The sequence below is a fragment of the Contarinia nasturtii genome, unplaced genomic scaffold (assembly GCF_009176525.2).
Source record: "Contarinia nasturtii isolate CC-2019 unplaced genomic scaffold, AAFC_CNas_1.1 Cnas_scaffold_533, whole genome shotgun sequence".
Lineage (NCBI taxonomy): Eukaryota > Metazoa > Arthropoda > Insecta > Diptera > Cecidomyiidae > Contarinia > Contarinia nasturtii.
The window spans coordinates 3,848,073-3,870,834 of record NW_022197885.1 but is presented as its reverse complement, the minus strand read 5'-3'; the positions used below and the strand labels follow the sequence as shown (position 1 = coordinate 3,870,834).

At 34.7% G+C, this 22,762-nt stretch overlaps 1 protein-coding gene across 6 annotated transcripts in view; it reads left to right on the top strand.

The window, feature by feature from the left end:
* The window catches only part of LOC116339922, a 65,461-nt gene that overhangs the window by 18,849 nt on the left and 23,850 nt on the right, over positions 1 to 22,762 (top strand). For 5 of the 6 annotated variants that reach the window (XM_031766029.1, XM_031766028.1, XM_031766025.1 and 2 more), the window contains 2 exons: positions 8,194 to 8,337; positions 20,123 to 20,183. The gene's annotated coding sequence lies outside the window, so the exon portion shown is untranslated. Of the gene's footprint in view, positions 1 to 8,193; positions 8,338 to 10,704; positions 10,794 to 20,122; positions 20,184 to 22,762 lie in introns of those variants that run through there. The other variant, XM_031766030.1, reaches the window with a different exon arrangement.

Sequence of the window (22,762 nt, the reverse complement as noted above, 5' to 3'; positions counted from 1 at the left end):
AAAGAGCAACCATTCTAATTAAATTATAGTTGTCCATTCAAGATGTTTGCGACTACCAATGTTTAAATAACAAGTAAAACCTTACTTTGATATTTTAACCGGCACATCAAACAAAAAACTATCAGTTTTTTCAGCTCGCACATTTTTCATAATATTTACTTAATGATTCATGTTGATGAGGGAACATCATGAGTCCGACGATAAAATTGCATGTTATTAAACTATTTTTGCTCTTGTTTTCGTTTTTTTCTCCTTCGACGTCTCTTATTATCATTAAATAAACATTGTAGCTGGTGTGCTGGTGTGCTCGTATTTCAATGTACATTAGAATTTCTATGAACAGTTTTTTTTGTTTCGTTGTCGTCGTCCTCGTCATCGTTTGTTGCTTTGACCAGGCTATCAAATTGCTGCTGTGCCATTTCCGAGTGCAATAAGTCTGTAATAACATAAAAATTGACAGAAAAAGTTCTCAGCAATTGAGTTGATATCTAGTTTATTTTTCAGAGTGAGCTTTGGTGGAATATGTTGTCTGTTGCTTTTGAATGAATGAAAATGGTCGGCAGCATGGTAGTTTTGTTGGAAAAGAAAATTGCTTGTTGGAAAAATGCAAGACGATGAAATTTTATAGTGAAAAGATGATTACGAATGCACTAAAGAATTCAATCGATTTGTATGCAATCATTTATTCAATGACGACAAAGACGATGATGATGTTGATTTGAAAATAACTTTTCTATCGGCCTTTTCGCAATCTTGTATGCATGCCATTTCAATTTTTCTTTCAAATGCGTGTTTTTATAAAAGAAAAATCGATTGAAGAGAGCCAATGAGCAAGATAGTACGTTTTTTAAGCACTCGCACGAGCCCGTACACACCATTCAACAACAAACGAAATCATTTTCCAATCAATTTGTTCGATTTGGTGCTCTCGTAAACAAATTGCGTGATTGTAGACTGCAATTTGCAGTGCATTTATTATATCGCCATTGCGTCTATGATTGAACGACGAGCAGAATAAAGTTTGAATGAAGAAGAAAAAAAAAACAATCGCTCCAAAGTAGAATCGTTACCTATATTGCAATTGAACCGTTTCCAAATGTAATTAATTTGTGCGCAACTATTTAGAGCGTCTCAAGCGTATTGTTCACTCTTACGCTTTGATTCATCATTTGTTGTTTGATTTTCTTTCATTTCTTTTGATTTCTTTTGAAGCTACTGTAATCACTTCTTTCCTTTTGCCGAGCTAGATTTCGTGCGTCTATTTTGATTTGCCTTCGCCGTGTGTATGCAGTTATGCGTACTCACTTCGTATTTGCTTTTGTGCAACACACCGTGCGCATACACCGTGTTCTTTTCACTTTTTATCGATTTCGCACGACCAAATGCGCAAATGTAAAAGATATCTCTCACTCTTCTTGCCATCAATATTGTGGCTGTTGTTCAATAGCCGAGCGCAATTGAAGTTTTTGTTCTTGTTTTTGCATTGAATGCGTTTTTACTTCATGCACAGTCACTGGCACTGTGATTCACCGTGCATCTTGTAATTATCATTGTTTATTTGATCTAAAATGAAATAACGTAGCAAATTGCATCAATTCATACTCATTCAGTTAAACGAGCATGAAGAAGAATATCCAACCATTATAGTAGTATTTCTGGGTGCTCTTGTAATTTCTTGTTGGTATTTTGTTTTTCGTCAAGTCGATCCCAAGCTACACACACACCGTACACTCATTAAACAGGCGAAGATACGTTGGCTCATTTAAATTCACATAAAATAGCACCTTTTTATGTGTGAGGCCAAATATGTTCACATTCTTGAGCATGATCAAAACGGGCGAAAGTGATTACGCGAAAAAGAAAATATTCTGCGAAAATAGCGAGGAAATGGTGTGGTTGTAGTTGATTTTTTTTCATTTTTTTTTTAAATGTAAATTCACGCAAGAACTTTTTTTGCGCGTTTCTATAGAAAAAAAGAAAACTTTCTCAGGCTTCGTTTTTTTTTTTGTTTCTTCGGTGTAGTGGTTTCACTAATTGTTACCTCGCTCACATAAGTTCTCGACATGTTCTCGGTTAGTGAAAATTATTTTTTGTTTTTCTGAGCGAATATTTTCTTATATTCATATTTCAATTTTGTCGCCGCCATTGGTGCATTTTTTTTCTCTCAGCAATAATAATATCAAATTTAAAGCGGATGGAAAAGCGCGGCTTGACTTGTTCGCCAAGTTGAAAAGTCTCCTTTTATTCAACGTCGTAAATTTAGATTAAACCATAAATTTAGTCGAGAAGGAAAACTTTTGCGCTGCTCGTTAATTCCAATGTTTTTGGGACATTTCTCTCTTGTTCATCTCGATGCATGGAATTCGGAAAATGCCGCGCTCGGAAAATGTCAGCGTATGAATATATCATGCGTCTCTCCGTATGTTTGTTGTTTTTTGTTGTCGTGCGTGTAAATGTATGCATTGTGCATTGCAATTACCGCCATGGAATTATTACACTAAAAGTAATTCGACTATTTGGTGAGTGCCACTTTTGGTTTCTGTTAGCCACATCGGTGGAAATTTAATATATTCAAAGAATAAGTTTCCAAAAACAACATGTACCGTATAAACGACAAAAGACTGAAATCAATATTCATCTTCCTCCACTCCAGTGCACCGACTTTTACTTGTCAGACCAGAGAGAATAACAAATAAAGTATCTTTGTGATGTATACGGTATAAAATAACTGCCATCATACTGCTGTTTGACTTCATAATTAAAAAAACATATCATCGTTATCAGTTTACAACAGTTTTAACTCGTGCAGCTCATCTTACCTCTTGAGCTACCATTGTGTGCATTTTCAGTTTTGAAAACCGTTTGTGTCTGTGCCAGCGGCTTATGGATTTTATTTCACTTGCATTGAAACGCATTAACGCGCTTTGCTTTCGTTTTTCTCGTCGTTTTTGTTTTTCGGTGTGCATTCACTTTTTGTTTTCTGTCGGTGAAAATGTGTCGAGTATTCTATTTTGTTTTTTGAAAAAACATTAAGAGTACTTTTGGAAAACTTGCACATAAAATACACAACAAAATGTCTGAAGAAACCATTCAGGAATTGCTTTAAATTTATATCGAGCTAAAATTTGTTGAGCAATAGAGAAACCTTTGCTATGACTTTTTGATGTGCATCCCAGAGCATTCAGATGTGCGCACACAGTATCTTAGTAGATAGACAAGGGTTCATGAAGTGTATTACAATTGTTCATGTGTAAAATTTAGAACGGTGCTGTTGAAACACCGTCTCGAATGACATTCGTATGAAAGTTGAATTGTAAGTAGAATTGTTTCGTTTACAATAACAAAAAAAGGCGGTAGAAACAAATAAATAAGCAAAAAGTCAATGTCAGCAGTGGTCCGTATTCGAATTCAAAAAAAATGTTTCAATTGATATGGTATTCAAGTAAGAAAAATGTCTCTAGGTCATATTAAAGTGCAGCCGTTTCATTTCAACACATTTCAGCAACAATACAAACATTTACTTAACCCCAAAAATGGCGAATGCATTTACATTTTACAATTGTTTCAGTTGCCATTATCATTTAACACATTGCAGTGGACATATGAGACGATCGTAAAAAAGGCGCATGTCGTCAAGTAATTAAATTCAAGTAAAAAGAATGGTCGAATAAATGAAAGTGAATGTAAATCATATAAAGACCATGTTCGATCAATGATCGACTAAATGCTTTAGCTAAAGAGTATTTTGACAAGAATCATTTTCTAGCTTTAATTGAATACCCTCTACGGTGTAGCACCGGCAGTGTTCAATGACGTAAACGAAAAACCACATGTTAAATTTCCAGATTTATGATTTTTATTCAACCTTATTCTATGAAAAGGAGGTAATATCCATACAATGAATTGTGGTTTTTTTTCGATACCTTTCCATAAAAAAAGTCTCGAACAAAAGGAAAAAATTCGAATGATAAATAATATCATGATTCTTTTCTTCGTCGTTTTTATTTTCCATTATTACTTGCGCCGGGATTACATGCTTTCGTAAATGCAGGTAAACAATGCAAACCAAACGGGTCGGGAGTGGAACGAATTAACGAACCTACCATAATAGTGAAATTTATCGTATCTTCGAAAGCATTTTATTTTCCACGCAGGATAAATATCTCAAGATGTATGTGTGTATCCAATATAAATTGGAATCTATAACGAACGATCGACTAAATGTCCAGCCATAAATTAAGCAATTCAACTATTTCTTAAAAGTTACAGTGAAAACAGGATCGATCCACTTTTGTTAACAGTTTTGTTAAGTTGAATCGAAAGAGAAGCGATTAATCATTTTCATTTTTATTTATGATCAAAAACCAAACGAAGGAAGCCGTATTTCTTCTTTGTTGATTTTTTTCTCTGCTTTGAACTCGTTTCGAAAACACTGTTTTTCATTATTGTACGTCATTTGACTGAAGCCGGTCCAATTAATAACAGACAAAACCTGTGTGATCCGCTTTCGATATTGTATATTTCGTTCACCCGGTGTAACAATGACGGTTGAATGTCGGCGATTAAGGTGATATTTTGTACACAGAAATGAGACGTACTTCATTCTATGATCGACATTTTTTTTTTTCAAATTAGCCGTCAGTATTTTTATGGTAAATCTTGAACCGCTGCGTCGTAATTTCCCGTATTCGTAAGTGAGTGCGGTTGTGGTAACCTGGATACGGAATGAATATTTATTTTTTGTTTCCCATTCAAACACACTTCGACTCAGGTTGCAATACAACAATGTAGCGGTGCGTGATACCCGTCAATCTACCGAGAATGGCAATTGCAAAATAATACACATTATACGTATTTTGATGGCAATAACTTTTTATTTAATGTTTGTTTCGAACAGCATGTTCTTTTTCTGTCCACCCATCTCCTCCTCTCTCGCTCTCTTTATCTTGCAATTGCTTTATCCTCTACAAGTTTACTTTCTTCATTTACTAATGAAATAAGACGTAGAAGAAACCGAAGGAGGTGAAAAAAAACCAATTCTTCTGTATTTTGCCAATAGAGTGGTTTTTCCAAGTAAATTAAATCTTCGACAGAATAATAATCCTTACAATTTCATCTATGTTTGTTTGTAAAGACCACCTAGTTCAAAATAAACTGGTTTTGGAAAAAGCAAATTGGACGTTTCACGTAAAATAGATTCTAAATCAAGAGAATGTGGTATTATTTTTAAAATTCATTTGACTCATGATGTTTCAATTCCATTGAAAATTGAAACGAACTTCATTAAAATCGATACAATCCTCTTAAATGCACTCTCTGTATTTTAATTTTGAAATATATTTCATTTTGTATATAAATGCAAACGGGTATGTGTTGACGCCACATGTGTTGAGTTCTCATTTGAAAATGAAATATTGGTAATTTGAAAGCGAAAATCCAAGAGGGAAGATACTTAAAATAGCCCCTACTAAACGAGATTGATTGCTACTGCTATTACGATCGTACATGTTTCATTCACACTATAGAATTAGAGGGTATCAAAAACAAACAGACACTATTGTGTTTTTCGAGTGTATAAAAACGAAAAATAGAATCAAAAACCACATGCAAACGTGATTCAAAGTAAACAAGCAAACGAAAAAAATATAAATAATAGGCTTAAGAGTGATGTTGGTTAAGTGCGAACAAATGGTGGCAAAATCCAATGAAAATGGAATTACACAGACGAGATGAAAAAAATAATAAAAGATCGCATTGAAATTCCCATTACTATAGTGCTGTGCTTAGGCCAGAGGCTCAATTCGAATTCACCCGAAGTCGTTTGGCTTCAGTGAAATTTATTGTCTATGCTCTGAACCATTGTATGCACACAGAGAGAAAGGAAAGGATAAAGAGAGAAAGAATGAAAGAGAAAATTGGGCTTTCCGAAAATCTTGAAATTGAAAATCAGTTGAAAGGTGGGTATTAAACGAACACATTGCCTGTGATGCTAAAAATCAACCCGTAATGTGTTAAATGAAATGCTTTGTCTGCAAACCATTTACTTCAACTCACATATTTCGTTTCTAACTGCCGTTTTCAACTTTTGGTCTGCGTTTTCTCTCTCTCTCTCTCGCTGTGTGTGTGTGTATGTGCGCAGAATACGACCTTAACGATTTATGGTCGCGATTAAGTGCTGACAGAACGCATTGCATTTTGATTTCGCATTTTTTTCCTCGACTGTGCATTAGTTTCCTAGTCATTTCGAATGGCAATACGCTTGAGGGGAATTTCAGAACTATCGAAAAAAATGTATCAACGGATGCAAAATGTGTTATGCCGTTGTGGTACTTCATCTTGTTATTCTCGTATTTGTTGTACGAGTGGATCAAGTAGCAGCTGAAATGGATTTTGTTACTTCCCAACTCAACATCTCAATTTCGATTTGTGGCTACAAACAATTTCACAAATAATATCGAATTTGACACTTACCCTCTTTGCACATATAGATTGACACAATCCACATAAATGTTCCGTTCGACAGATAAAAACTCATGCATTTCATTTGACTCATAATTTCAACATATCAAACGAATCGCTGTTGGGCGTTTTTGATCCGATTTACTTAACTGCACTAACATTTTATGGATTGAGGCTTTGAGAGAGTGTTGTGTGAGTGCTGAAATATTACAACATTAATGTTTCCGATGCCATTTTTTCCATTGTTTTTTTTTATTAACAATAATAAAAAAGGCAACTATCATAAAATTCTTCTTTATGTATTGTTGGTACTGTTGTTCGTGCCGTGCAGACATTCGATTAGAACAGATGAGATTTCGCGAGCGAGAGCGTGCTCACACACACACATACAATCGATTTCGATAATTTCGAATTAATGAGTCGGCATTGAGCCGGGAAAAGAGATCGAAATGCCTTCAAAGCGATACACACAGCTACATAGAATGGGTTCTATGTAATTTATCATTGAGTAGCAGTAGCTAGGTATAAATATGGATTATGCCGATACATGTTCAATCAATGTCGTAATGGCTATCCCATTCAGGCGACGGCCACGACGACGACAAATGAATGTATTTAAAAACCGTGACAAATTGGATTGGATAATTATCCAATTATATTATAGCATTTATTTTCCTTATCACACTGGGATTTATGTTATAAAATTCTTCTTTTCGATTTGTGAGATTCAGAAGCGAAACGAGGAAACATTGCCGCAATCATTGCGATCCTATAATGAAATTGAATTGTTTCATTTGTTCAAGTTTTTCATTTTCAAATTACGTTCATTTCATTTTATCGATTCTTCGGCAGCGAAATGACTTTTATCCATGCAGAAAATCGAATGTTAAAAACACTTGTTCGCAATTCAATTGGGGACATCTTACGAATTGTAAGTTACAATTCCGATCGGTAGCTGTTAATTATGTTAAGCGCGCACTCATTTCCCATTCGTTGAATGTGCTCGACATCGCACACTAATTTATATTGAATATGTGCAGTTACGATGGCAACAAAACAGTAATCATCATCGTTGCCGTTTGCCGCCGACAATTTCAATCCCATTTTAGAGTGATTGTGTGAAAAAAAATGTTTGAACAAAAACCCCATTATGCATTACTTAACTACGAAAGCCATCAAGAATACGCGAAATGTTGGCATTTTTCTTTTAATTTCAGCTGTTCCATTGTGTGTTGTTTTATATCACTGTGCGAGTAAGTTCGATAATTGCAAAAGAGAAAAAGAAATAACGACGTTCAATGTGTTCATGGAGTAATAAAAATAACAACAAACGAAAGAAATAAAAATCGTGCACTGCAATTTGCCAATCACTGGCCAAACTAAACAATTAGCTGTCCAAAGGCGAGCGCCAACCTCAAGTACACAAACGAGAAAAAAAACACCTCAGTGTACAATGGGCAATGTCGAAAAAATTATTGTGAGAATTGACTGAATGATTATCACTTAAACATGTATACGCTTGTTTAAAATAAATATATATGCAAAAAAACAAAACATACAAATTCAAATAACAAACACTCACCGAAATAATACTCGAAAATGTTAGAAGCAGAAGCCACAACTAACCATTACAATTACCGCTATTACATGCTATTGAAATTGATTGCCCAACGGAATTGTATTCTCATTTGGTCTCATGACGGTTTTTTTTTCTCTTCATTTCATCTGTTGCAGGTCTATTTGTTCCAGTTTGATTTCATTATTACACCACTTTTCGTCAAGTGGGCTTCCGATTCAATGACGAAACATTGAGGAGCCAACTATTGAAGAGCATCAAGAGCTGCTGACACATCACATCGACAAATTTTCGTTGTTTTGGTAAGTTTCAAATATATCGATTACTTATGCACAATGGAAAAAAATATGAATTTTGTAAATGAACGGCCAATTACCGCCGTTCTTGGCAATTATACAATATCACATAACATAAAATATTTGCACAACCTCGTCACTGTTGTTCAAATACTCAAACTAAAAATGTATTAATTTATACGAAGTGCATGCTAATGAAAATATTGATAAATATGCTCACGAACACGGATGAGATTTGTTTTTTTTTTTTTTTTTTTCAATGAATTCGACGCAGTCTTTTCATCAATCGGTTTCATCAGCTCATCTTTTCAATCGCATTAAGTGCACTCGTTAATGGAATTTGAGTTGAAAAAAAAAACTCATTCCGTATCAATCATATCGGGCAAGATGGAGGAAAAAATTAAACCACCGCATTAACAAAGCCGGTTTTCATACCGATTCAAAACATTATATTTTCCATTGGATAAATCTGTTCAGAGGTGTTGGAGTAGAAAAATGGTCATCATTAGAATTGATGGCTGTTTTAAAAGTCGGCATTCATCTTTTCTCTTTTTTGTTCACCGAACTACTACAAAAGAAATGACATTTTTTTCATGGTGAAAGAAAAAACATCCAAAAAACATTGATTTAAACGCTTTGGTTTTCAATAGAAAATGACGATATTATGAGCTCTAATGAAGAAATATGAGATGATTTAAGTTCTCAGTTTTTTTTTCTCTCGATTCAACCATGAATCGATAAGTTTTTTCAAAGAAAAAAAAAATCGCTTTTAGGCTGAAAGGTCACGAAACGTCACATTTGCCGCGATGGGAACCAATGGTGAGAAAGAAGGTTGGATGCTCATCAGCCCGTTACGATAATGTTCGTTTGTATTATGTCATGATGTGCTTCAGAATGGCTTAACATAAATTATGCATGCGATTGTCTATATCAGTTACCAAGCAAAGCTTCGTTTACCAACGCAACTGATGAATCAAATTACCGAATTACACAAAGCAAAAATCAGAAAAAGAAGAGTGAAAAAAGTCGGACTTAAAAGATCAGATTTAATTAACTCTCTGTGTCAAACACACAATTTCCAGCGATTAACGAACCATCAACTCGAAATGACTCTTTGTTTCTATGTTTTACCCATATTGGCAATATACTGCAATGCTTCTTTGCTTAAATTCGTCGCTCTTTGGAGCGTTTCACCAAATCCAATCAGTTGTTCAATGACAGCTGGGAATCTTCATCGCATTTGGTACACAATTTAATTAAATTTCCATCGCACATACATGCAAACCAAATTGTACGTGACATTTTTATCTCTTTCCCAATTTTATTTCGTTTATGTTTGATTTCGTGCGAAGGTGAAGGTCATCGATTCAATTCCGTTGTACATTATTTCTTGATTTTTATTGAAATTCAAAACTTTATTTTGCATTTGATTGGCAAAAGGGGATCATGAGCAAATCACGTCGTACTCTAACGAGCATATTGCATTCAATTTAGCCCCGAAAAAAATTTTCCAATTGAAAACGTGCCATAATCCGAAAAGTTAAACAGCTTTATGGAATGCAAATCGTAATGACAAACACCTGAATGCTCACATAAAGTGCCAGGTGACATGATTAAATGAAATCGAATCCAACGTCGTTATTATCGTCATCAAACTGTGCACAATTTTCCGACACGGCTCGTGCACTACAGACGGATAATTTACATTCACTTGCGTCTTGCCTACCATTTTCCAACATTGAATGAAATTCAATGCATCCAAATTACATGCATGCATGGTTTGATATACGCGCATGCAAAGCGTATGCACTTGCACATTCTATTTTATTTTTTTGTGTCTTTCTATTTTGTTGTATAAACGAAACAAATTTCCAAGTGCAATTGAAATGAAATGCCAAGTGTTAAGACTTTAACATTTTCAAGTGACAAAATGTTACACACCTGATTTATCTTTGGGTTTTTTTTTTTATGGTGTTGGCACGCCTTTCAAATTGTTGTAATTTCGAAGTGAAACGAAGAGTTTTTATTTAGTGATGCTCCGGCTTACAAATAACAGCAGCATCGTTGATCAACATCATAAAATCAAGCGTACAACCGAGAAATTCAACTTTCACATGTAAATCAACCGAAACGAATGACTTTTACACACTTTTAATTGAGTTCTTATCGCCATCTCATAAAAATAACATGCGACCCTTAATGAATTATCATTGCCAAGTCCACATCGATAAATTTCACTAAGCGATGATTATATCAGACTAAAATTGCAGATGACCATTTTTGTAAATCGGTTTTAAACTGTAATTTTAACGGCTTGTTTGTTTTATTATAGAAAGCATGCAATTCGTGATGATTACTATTGTCACACGCGAATAAAGACTTTCGCTTTCTTACGTTGGTTCAACAACGAATGCAACGAGGTGAACAGTGAACATACACAGACGAAAGAAGACGAAAAAAAGGTTAGTCAGTTCTGTATTGTTACAGTGAATTACATGAAAAAGGAGCGACAAAATGCATTTAAACTATCGGAAATAAAGCGCTACATGATATATTTACTTCTACACATTCGCATGTTCAGCGTCATCATGCACGACACAAGAATTAATTCAACACATAAACATTGTGGTGAAGAAAAAAAAGAGTTGCATAGCAGACGACGATAACGGCAAAATCAAGTTTTTGGCTGCTATTTTTTTTTCTATCACTTTATCTATAAAAATAACACACATTCGACATGCTTCGCAGAAATGCCAACGAACTTTCAAAAACATTACTTTAACCAAATGCGAAAGTCTCTCTCGAGAGACAAACTCAAGCAACAACAACAAATTGAGCTTTTTTTTTTTTAAGAAAAAGAAAAAAACCATTTCATTGTTCAATCGTTTGTTTCTATCTACTATATTTATGTCGTTGGCAGTAATTTTGTGTGACGGGGCGACGGTAAATCACATGAAATAGTCACTTATACAGTAGGAGGAAAAAGTGGCATTTTCGTCACTTTTGCTGAACGAATATGCATAAATTCCGAATTGCATTATGAAATTTTCCGTGCACAAATCACTTTTCCACCGAATGAACAATAAGAAATGGCATTTATCATTTATCGAATGAAAGAGAGAAAAAAAAGGCGCCCAGAAGCATCGTCTTCAATTTTGTAAGATAATCCAAACGGAGCGGTGCATTTAACAATACGATTCATGGGCAAAAGTGTACGTAACTTTTGGTTTGGTTATGGTGCATTTCACTTTTGTTTCTTTCTCAGAGGAGTGCCACTTTATTCCGGGTACACGTTGTTTTTTTTCTTCTTTAAACGAAATGCCATTCAATTTTATCGATAAACTGAAATGTTCCGCTTACGTAAGAACGATCCAAATGTAAGAAACAGGATAAACCTGTAAGACATGCGGTTCGATTTTCGCCTACACAATTAGGTTATGAAAAATAATGTAACATTATAACCAAATCAATCAAATTGAACCACATTTTTATGCCAAAAACTACACACTCGATCTTCTTTTGGTTTTAACATGCGTCAAATCATTCATCTCCATTAATTCCATTTCAAATTTACATTTTACCGTCGTCTATTTTTGGTCAAGTGAAACGTCTCACCTCTTTTTTTTGGTTCCGTATACAATACAAAGTGATTCGTCACCGAAAATAAATGCAAATTGGCGTGTGTGCTCAAGTTTTTGTCACATGGTATTTGAACTCGACGTTTGGATCGTTTGCGAATCGTCAAGTGTGTATGGTGCCAAAGGAATTTAACGACAACTCGTAAAGTGGTAATGCTAATGATCTTATGAATTTTGTATGCGAACACAAGCTAGTTAATTTAAATATTCCATTTTTTTGTTCGTGAGATACTCAATTTCATTAAACGAAATTACAAGTTTTTTGAGACGAATTTGATGCGAAAAAAAGTTTTGTTTATAAAAAAATGTGGCAAAAAATATTTGTATGTTTATTCCGTTGGAATTTCTCAGTTGATGCCATGTCGACTCGATGGTGAGCAAGCATGATAATCGTTCAAGTAGCGTTTTTATTCTAAATACAGCGAAAATTACTGCAGCTATCTCATGTTTATAGAGTTTCGTACAGACATTATTTTAAGATATTTTCAGCCAGCTCAGGCGCTGAAATGGAGTAAAACCAACAGAAGTTATCGCGATGGACACAATGGAAGTGTTTTATGTGTTTTCGCTTCATTCCAGCGTCTTACCTTACCTACCCGAGCTGATTAAGCTGGCTAAATATAATGTCGGGTTTCGTACAGTTTTTATTTCAAAGAATGCTTCGCCGTTACCGTGCACACACGCTTGCAGGCTCCATAAATGCACACAATAGTCTTCATCTGATCGAAATGTATATATCAACCGCTTCTGGTATTCGCATTGATACCGAGTTGAACCATCGAGCGTGGCTGCTTACCTAACTGCTTACTCTCCGTCTAATTTTATGGTTATTATGGATCACATTGTGATAACATGACCCGATGCAATGCTTGGAAGCTAAAATAAAAACAAATTTCAAATCATTCGATGATTTTAAAAGCATGCAATGCGCAATCATTTGACATTGCAATTTGAGCACGATATTGGTGTCTTTTTTTACACTTTCGGTCCACTCAATGCATCCCCATGGAGTCATTCGACTAAATAGATAATTCAAACGGGTATTGAATCTCATTTTATCTTCGTTCACGTGCTGCGAAACGAACAAGAACGAGGAATATCAAGGAATGGAACGAGATTTTACTCTTTTGAGTTTGGTAAATAAAATTGCATGTGTGCGCGCTCCGCTGGATTTCCATTAGATTTTCCATTTTAATTCTCAATTATTGTGATTTATCGATGTCTCTTTTATACCGAATACATACTCATCGAACAAATGCATTAAACATCGTCACCAAGAACAACAACATTCATAATAATTCAGTGATATTTTACACTTTTCAATAATTCTTCATCTCCATGGAATTTCTGAGCGTTATATTCTGCACTTGAGTGCTATAATCCTCGAGCTCATTTCTGTTTAATTTTGTAAGCATCGTTTTTTCCCTCTCGAAGAGTGCCATCCTAGGGGATATCCATGCGAATTAGAATTAGCACATTAGCAAAAAATAGGGAAATTTACATGAAGAAAATAGCAAAATTAGCAATAAATAGCAGAATTACGAGGGCGACTATTTAAGTTTCTTCAATATGTATGTTTTAGTATTGCCCGATGCAAACCATTGTCATATTCGTAAAGTTGGACATTTTTCATGACCATTTGACTTAACAGGACGAATTTTAGTTTTGTGGTATGGCCACGGTGTCAGTTGGAAAAGGTCAACTTCGCAAAAAAATGAAATTTACAAAAAAGATTATTTCTCATAAGTTTTCAAAAAGAGCTGCCTGCTCAACAGTATTACTTCCGACTCAAGTCGGGGTATGGGAAGGAAGTACCATGCCTTGCCACTGTATACAACTGGTTCACTGAATCCCATCGTCATGGTGCTCGCTACAGTGATCAATTGCGCGATGGTCCTTCGAAAATTGATGTCATCGAGAAAAACTCTGGTGCCGATTGAGTTAGGATCGAAGTTTCTTTTACAGTTAAATTGTGGTATGCCCAAGGATCACAGAGACTCCAATCATTTGGTTCTTCCATGAATTACAACATGAAAAAAATAAATCTTTACGTGTCAACCCACAGTTGCTCAAAAATCGATTGATTTTAATCACATCCAAAAAATCATAACCAATTTGACATAGGATAATAAAAACACGTCTATACGATCGCAATAGAAGCCAAGACATGATTCCAGTAGTTTGGACCTGAAACAAAAACTTGGTTGACTCTCTGAGTCTTCAAACATGAACACAATCGAACAAAAGTTGTTCGTTTGTGAAGTGATAGGGAAAATCGGACCTCATTATTTTACAGCGTTATGTGTCATGTTGCTACCATGCCTTTAGAGGATGAAAGGTCCTTCAATGCTGAATAGTACACAACCATTTGATTGTCAAAAGTCATCACGGGAATATGGAGACCAAAACTCTGAAACTTATAATCCCAAAACATGGCAAAAAGAAGCCCATCAAACAGTCGACTATTTGACCACCCAAAAGATCGAATTGATGCACAATACTCCGTGTACGAATTATTCGGGACCCCTCTGTCCACCAGAGACCAAAATCAGTTGGATACAATATATTTTTCGTACTTGAAATTAGGTGCATATTCAAAAAAGTGCACTTTTTGGAGTGTCATGTTTAAGCTGCTGTCGTAGCCATACCACAAAACTGAAATTCGTCCTGTTAAGTCAAATGGTCATGAAAAATGTCCAACTTCACGAATATGACAATGGTTTGCATCGGGCAATACTAAAACATACATATTGAAGAAACTTAAATAGTCGCCTACGTAGCACTGTACACGTATATACTTTAGTAAGCATTTATTCTTGAATATATTGAAATAATTAATTAAAATAAAATTCACAAAACAAACGAATTGAATAGTATTGAACTAAAATGTATCAAAATATGTAGTTTAATACGCTTTTTCTCATTTTTAAATAAAAATATATTCAATGGCACGTAACCAAGCACGTTTCATCTGTATTAACTACAATTTACGAATTGCAATCGGAAATGTAGATTTGATGACAGATTTCTTACTGAAAACGTATACGCTAGTGCCTGCTTCAAATATACACGTTGAAAGTGTCAACTTGAAACATTTACGTAAACACATTTCAGTTATTCGATCATGCTGTCAATCTGACGTATGCAATATTTTTGACGTACTAGAGAAATTAGCAAAAAATAGCAGTATTAGAACAAACTAGTAGAAATACTAGCAGAATTAGTGAAAAATAGAGAGAAATAGCGTTTATTATTATAAATTATTCGATCTGCAATTCACGGTTATCCCCTAGGTGCCATCCCATCAATTTTGATTCCCGTCGATGTTGATTTCAAATTTACCATCAGACGTTGTTAATCAAAGCCTATTCATTTTCATTAATTTGGACTCTCTCGTTCCATTCAAAGCGTGCATTGCCTTAATAAATCTATTTTTCAATTAGACACGCAAAAATGTGTACAAACGAACCAACGGACAATTTTGTCCCAGCGATGCTTTCAAACGTTTAATTTTTCGTTGTTTTAAGTACAATGTTGCGTGTGCTTAAAAATGTGGAGATCAACCATGTTTTTTTTTAAATAAAAAAATCCAATTAATGACGCTACATAAATTTCATGGAAGCGGAAAATGCCCTCATGTATTATTAAATTCGAAGCCGATTTGCGTGAAATTTTTCAATTAATCATGGTAAAAAAATTGACCATTGTCGAGGCTTTCCAAACGGATGACGTCGAAGTCATGACAAAAAAAATGAAATGATGGGGGAAAAAGCCATGCTTGACCCAAAGCATTCGGAATATATTTTTAAATTCCAGAAATTTTAAGCGAAACTATAAGTGCAGAGAATGTTCGTAGAAGAGCATCAAGTATTGTGTTATGATTGAAGTGTGCCATCGAACGTGACTCGTTGTGCGAAAAACTGAATTGAGTACTTGACTTCAAAACTACATTACATAATGGCAGCGGGAGAAAATGCTGCAGAGGCGGTGTCGTTGTAGTCGTTAACCTGCTATGATGATGATAAAATCATTCTCTTCGGAAAAATTGAACAAAACGAATGGATTTAAAATATTATTGCATATCATTTTCGGTGTGCAATTCACATTTTCATTTAAATGTACACACCACCAAAAGTCACTTGCCATTAAAAAAACAACGCACAACAAATTGCAGTGACATAATGATGAATAAACGTGAAAAATGTTCAAAAATAATCTGAATGCTTGAACTTGGCATTTTTTTCAATGAATTGTCATTTAAAATACTCCGTTTGTCACTCGTTCGGCCAAAAAAAAGGTTTTTTTTCATACTTCTGTGCTTTAATCTATCTCTTCAGTGTCCATTTCTTGCGCTGAACTATTCCGTACATTTCGAATGTACACACGCACCATCGACAAACCAATTGAAAGAAATCGTGTTTCTTCAATGTTTTATGACAACCGGTTCTATGTAAGTGATTGTGCGGACATTTTTATTCCCGTTTCGTGATCGACAATGATACGCTGCTAAGGCCGCATGTTCTCAGTTTGAGAGCTGTTATTTTATTAATTGCAAATCGCGCCTCTAGTTCGACAACGTCGGTTGGTGTCTCTCTTTTTGTTTGTCGTAATTTTCTTGTACTTGTCATTAAGTCCAACGAACAAAGCGCAATGCAAGCTTCAAATTGAAAATCAACGAACGCTCTCGGTTCTGTCGCTGTTGGAGCCCAAAACAAAAACCATATCAATAAATAAATTCCCAACAGAACAACAGATGTAGCTCACTCTTTTTCTAGCCGGAATTTCTGTGGCACAATAAATATCAATTAAAAACTGAAGACAGATAGAGCGAGAGAGAATCAGAGAGAAAAAATCAAATAAAAAGGGTAATCGTCTGATACAGTGTGTTCGAGATCCAATTTACGATAATGATTTGAAGAAGTAAACGATGAAAACCGCATCTCAACTCAAGTCACCGGATGCAAACAAAGCCACATAATATGTGAAACTTGAGAAGGAGAGACGACGAAGAATCACACGAAAAAAAAAATCACGTCATAAAATTATGATTGCGTTTTATATATTTGCCAAATGTAAATGATGAGTTTATTGGCGTTGAAGTTTTTATATTGTCAAGATCGGCGAACTCTTTTCCACACGATACTAATACGGACGGCACCGTTATTAAGGCTAATGTGCAAGCGAAATAAAACAACAAATCTCTTTTACCGTGCGGCAAATAATGATTATATTAAAATGACAAGCGCAATATAGAAGAGTGGCTGAAGTGGGACACATTCGTCTGTTCGTTCCAGCATTTGATACGAGAAATATGCAATGGATAAAAGTTCAATGATAGTGTGCCATAAAAATGAATTCATATGGTCATGGCCTTCCAATGACATGACCCATCCAGAAAGAGAGAGAGAGAAGAGAGGACACTAAGTAAATATCACAGCCATTTTGGAATATTCAGATCCATTTTTCAAATATTTTATGTTTAGATTTTTTTTTCTCTCAACCAACATCAATTTCGAGTTTATATTGCGTGCATCGAAACCGCATGAATGGACTCTCTATATAAATAGACATTTTTTGTGTTGTTTGGAAATAACGAAAAAAAAAAATGAAAACCACTGCCGTTGCCGACAGTGTCGTTGCAATGTTTTTCCCGCATGTTTGCTATGCTCGCTTCATGTTTTTAGTGTTATTAAATCAGCTTATGATCGGTTTACACAACAACTGTAGCTCTGGTGATGCTCAGCTATTGACCGAATGCAGTGTTGAATGTTTGTTTTAGCGTGTTTTGTTTTGTGTTTGTTAGTTGCTGTTTTTTCTTCTTCACTCGCTCGTTGCAGCAGCAGCAGCAATTGTTTGCATTAGAGATTCACGCATGGTTTTGGTCATACATCATCTATACGTGATGGGTGCAAATGTGGATTCATGAGCAACAGATCGATTTCGCATGCTCCGAATCATCGTGGTTGTCGTATTTCGCAAAATTTTATTTTGCATTGGTTAAAATAATGCCAACGGGCATTTTAAGCAAGAAAAAGAGAGCACAGAAAAGAGCAAAACGAAATGCAAGAAACAAAACATTTATTTTGAAATGTAAACTCTTCACTTTTCTACTTATAGAACAGTTTTGTATTTTTATTTTCTCTTGGTTTCCTTTTTTCCACGGTTTAATTCATTCGCTCGCATAAAAGAAAACGTTTCGCGTCTGCCTTCGTTCTGTTTTTTGCTTCAATTTTTCCTCGCTCGCTCGTTTTATTATCCATTTCAAAATATACAGTTCGCACACACTTGAGTGCCATTCATTCTGTGTGTGTTTTTTGTCGGAAAGTTTTGTACGAGTATGTGTGAATGTTTTTGTTCCTTCGTTCGGTCATAAATTCGTTTTGTTCGTTCAAAACATTTCCTCTTTTACACTAACTCATCATTTAGATGAGCACATACACATCATTATACTGAGTCGTCGTCAATAAAATAATACAATGACTTCCATTGCAACTGATGCCGATACGTCGCAGTCTCTCACCACATTCTTTGTTCTATTCAACGAACAAACAATATCAATCTTTGTTCGACGTAAGCAATCCGCTTCTCGTACTTTTCCATTGATTTCATTTATTGCGTTGTGCGGTTTTTACTAAACCAAAGTCGCACACAAAAAAAAATCAATTGGCATTCTGCGGGGAATTTGGTTTTTTTTTCGCGAGCTAATTTCCGTTGAATGGCAAAAGACAGTCTAGAATCAATGCTAAATTCTCAACTCAACTGAGAGTAACAAATTTGCGTACAATTTGCAATTCACCGTTTTCTGTAATTTCTTTTGAGGTTTTGCGGTTTTTCGGAAATTAATGCGTGCGATTTTGCAGTATATTTGTCTATTGTGCGCGACGTAAGAAATAGTCAAGTTTATTGTATTGATAAAACGTTTTATATTGCCGCTGGTTCGATGAGACATCTATTTTATGAATTTATAATCATCTTTTTCTACTTGTCATGCCAAAATGAATGCCGTTGGAGATATGGTTGTTGATAGATTGTTACAGCCTTTTCTTATCGCCGCGGAACATGATACGCGAAAGGAATGTTGAACAAAAAAATCCGCTCAAAATTACTGTTATGATTCACCATCCAATATGAGAGATACACTCTCACTATGCAACGCAAAAATGGCCCGAGAACAAACTGTGTGTATTTATATCGTGACATCTGACTCAATTCTACATGGGACTACCCGGAAATTTATTGCCAGCGCATTATAAATAAGGTGTTGTGAAAAAAAGCGGCCGCAACATGCAAAGTGCACACAAATACAATCTTTCTAAGCACATGAATTATGGACAAACGCTTAGCGAATGATTTACATCTTAAAAAGTAAACATTTGTTGCCAAACTCGCGATGAATGTAGCCATTTTTCAAAGCAAATATATATATATAATTTACGCTCGAACGAAACGAAAAAGAAAAACCACGAGCCACGCTTATGCCAAAGAAAATATGACGATCATAAAGATTATTTCACGGCGACAAATCAATCATAAGTAATATAATTCCCATTCATACTGAGCTGGAGAACTGTGTATGTTTTATTTTATTTTTTTAAATCGTTCAGCAATCCGTTCAGATTGGAAGCTAAAAAGAATGAGCATTAAAACGTTCTTAAGACATTTTAATGGTAAAAGGATGTGAGTTTGCCATATATTCTTTTATTGGTTATAAGTGAAAGAGTAGCAATTTATCACTCTTAAGTAGTTTTTCGATTGATAATAAACATATTTGAATGGCAAACGAAATATTTCAAAAGATAAATGTTGAAACTAATAAGAATATCGACATTTTTTATGATTCTTCAGTTGCAAATTGCACGGAGTGAAAATGACGCTTTTTTAAGCACATTTCCATAACTCATTCTTTTGTGTAGCAATTTTTTTATTTCTTCTGCTCGCCACTTCTGAATTTATACATTGTTTGTAAAAGGGCTTGTTGATGATTTATACAGTTAAACAAAAGAATTTGAAAACAAAAAAAAACTACTTCTAGTCGACTTTCAATAGTCAAATTATCAAAGTCATTAAACAAAGAAACAACAAATTCAAAAACAATTATCTTTAAATCAAAAAATGTAACTAATTTTCTGTATCTCTCTCTTTCTATTCCGTAGATATGAATCACATGGGAAAATAAAGCTACATTTGTATCGAAACCAAACTGAATTCATCAAGGTAAACAAATCATAACAAAATTATTGTTGTGTTATAGTTATGTCGATTCGGTGACCAAATTCCAAAACCATTCACAAATTTTGATTTGATTTTATATGCTAACAAACTAGAATAATTGCCAATTTTCAATTTAAATAATGGTTCTTCAATTTAATTGGGATATTTCATAACAATGATTTGACGTGGGCATTGTGTAAAAGTCCGGAAAATTATTAAATGCGTAATGAATCAATATTTCCATCGCCATTGTTATTCAATGACATTCGTTGACTCTCTCTCCATATACATTTTTTCGCTGTTTTTCTAAAAAAAGCCGCGATTTCGTTAAATTAATTTATCATTCATTATATAATATATGTGCAATTTCAATTTTGAAGTAATTGCTGTTGTTGACGCTAACTTAATAAAAAAATGCCATAACAACAATACGAAATTGGATTCTGTGACATTTTTGTGTGTGTTAAATTCTATGTCAATTGTCCGGCATGAAATAGATGGGCATCAGAAGTGAAAAAAAAGAGAAATGACGATGGATAATAACAAAATCATTATTTGTATTAAATGAAATGAGTTTGTGTGCAATGGATCGTTTAGCAAGAGGCAAAAAGTGTGAGACACTTGAGACAATGTAGTTATGAGGTCGTAACGTTTAATCGCTTTATGGATTTTTCACAATGATGGATGATTTCGTTTCGAAAACCGACTGATCGCGTACCATCAACAATGGCAAATTATATGGTAAAGATGGTATGACAGTAAACGATACTTATACGCTCAATACGGTTGACAGAACATAAAATGAATAAATGCATTTCCCTAGCGGATGGCACAATGGAAATTTGTCGATGAATCGGTGTTTTTTTTTCTCTTTTCATCACGATATATCAAATTCGTTATGTTGCTACAATGTGTGCCATTGGCAACAATTCGATCGTCGGTGCATTTCATGTATATAATTATAACTTGTGTCGGCAACGAAAATTAATTCAATGCACTTGACGTGCATCGTTATGAATTGCATTGCAGTTAAATTCGATTAGAGTAACGATGATGATCGGTATGGCGGCAACAGTGGCGTCGGTGATTTGTGTCGCTTCGCTGTTATTATGATTAACTAACAACGAAATTCTTAAAATAATGATTCTCCATTGTATTCGATAAACAATTTTAAACTATTTGATTAAATTACAAATGCACAAAAGAAGCACTGAACTTTCACAATATGAATGAGGATGATTACATAAAATTGAAGTCATTTTGTTTGATATATTGCATTGCATTGTGTTTGCTTACAAGTGGAAAGTTCTGTCGATTTTGTCACACTGTCGAGCACCGATCATGCCATGAACGAGATGAAACTTACTTAAGGCAATGCTTCTTTTCTTTTTAACGGTTGTTAATGATCGTTAATGACAACGCTTTTTGGCTACTATAAGATTGTTTTCTTCTTATTAAGATGGGGATAGCCAAATTCACACCACATTTTTATCGTGTTTAATGTAAACTGGGCGTCAAATTCTATTCGGATGAGCCTAATGTAATAAATATTAAATGTGCGAATTAATGCTGATGATGAAGTTTATTTGATTTATGAACTTAAACTGGAAATACTTGGCTATGTTCAACTATTAACACAGCTTTATGACCATTTATCAATAATGGTCGTTGGCATTCATATATTTTTTTGTTGTTAGGCGTATGTATCACATTATATAGCATTACACCCATAGAAAGCTTCCTACATTTTTTTTTATTTTGCTATTCGTTTTTCTTTATTTGCCAAACATTTTTCAATTTTGAAGAAGTCCCTCTGTGCAAAAATGCGACCTTAAAAATATGCTATTTGACGCACATTAATGTTTCATGCACGGAATAACCGTTAAAATCAACAGCGATGCATTCGCATTGCTTACTGGTGTTGGTACCAAGAAGTAGACACGATCTTCGCCGCATATTTTGTTGGCAACAATATTAATTGCTTGCAATCCATGATAACATGCTAGCCAAACTTCAAGTGGCCGATCGGATACACCCGAACCGATTAAATTCCATCTTACATAGATTTGAATTTATTGCACGAAAACGTGGCTACCAAGCGCTCATTCTCTCACTTTGCCGCCGTTGATTTTTTGGTTTTCAGCAAAAAAGAGATTCGATAGAAAAATAGCAAAATGTTGCCTACCTTATTTTTCTGGTATTGCTCTCACACAGAGAACGCCAACAGCAATTGCAACATTGCAAAACTTCCGAGCTGGAATAACTGTTGAATTTGATGTGAGCATTGTTGTTGGTTGCAAGTGAAATAAATAAGCACAAATCGACTACATGAGTGTATTTCCTTTTTGATTCCGTAATAGAAAACCAGTCAAAAACAAAATCGTAGCAACGGCTGTAGCAATTACAACAACAATCATAAACAGCATAGAGGCAAAAGTTCCCATTTGAAATACTTTTACACCGAAAAACAGCAACGACAAAATGAAAAGAAAAAAATAGAAAAAAGGCGAAAATGCACCCAATTTATTTACTTTGTACTTCGATTGTTTTGTGTTGGTTGCGTTTCTTTTCATAGCTTCTTT